The 459-nt window shown below is 38.6% G+C and overlaps 1 non-coding gene across 1 annotated transcript; it reads left to right on the top strand.

Annotated features, from left to right (window-relative positions):
- The first annotated feature begins 289 nt into the window (after positions 1-289).
- Positions 290-397, top strand: LOC127744540 (small nucleolar RNA R71). Its single transcript, XR_008005495.1, has one exon. It is a non-coding gene; the product is annotated as a small nucleolar RNA R71 (small nucleolar RNA).
- Positions 398-459: the final 62 nt, after the last annotated feature.

The following is a 459-nucleotide window of genomic DNA, read 5'->3' as shown; positions in this document are numbered from 1 at the left end:
ACAGACTTTGAGAAATCATATTGACTTGTTGAGTCAATATTTTGTTCTGAGCCAATATGGCATTCAGAGTGTCAATCTCAAGAACTCCTTTCTTTTGGCTAGTCCCATTGTTCACAGGATTTCTTTCAGAAGTGTACATGAATTGGTTATTTGCAACCATTTCAATTAGTTCTTGAGCTTCTGTAGGTGTCTTCTTCAGATGAAGAGATCCTCCAGCAGAGCTATCCAAAGACATTTTGGATAGTTCAGAGAGACCATCATAGAAAATACCTATGATGCTCCATTCAGAAAGCATATCAGAGGGACACTTTCTGATTAATTATTTGTATCTTTCCCAAGCTTCATAGAGGGATTCTCCTTCCTTCTGTCTGAACGTTTGGACTTCCACTCTAAGCTTACTCAATTTTTGAGGTGGAAAGAACTTTGCCAAGAAGGCATTGACTAGCTTTTCCCAAGAGT

Source organism: Arachis duranensis, unplaced genomic scaffold, assembly GCF_000817695.3.
Source record: "Arachis duranensis cultivar V14167 unplaced genomic scaffold, aradu.V14167.gnm2.J7QH unplaced_Scaffold_56724, whole genome shotgun sequence".
In the NCBI taxonomy this organism is placed as follows: Eukaryota; Viridiplantae; Streptophyta; class Magnoliopsida; order Fabales; family Fabaceae; genus Arachis; species Arachis duranensis.
Note: the sequence above shows the minus strand (reverse complement) of the source record. Positions and strands in the feature narration are given on the sequence as shown.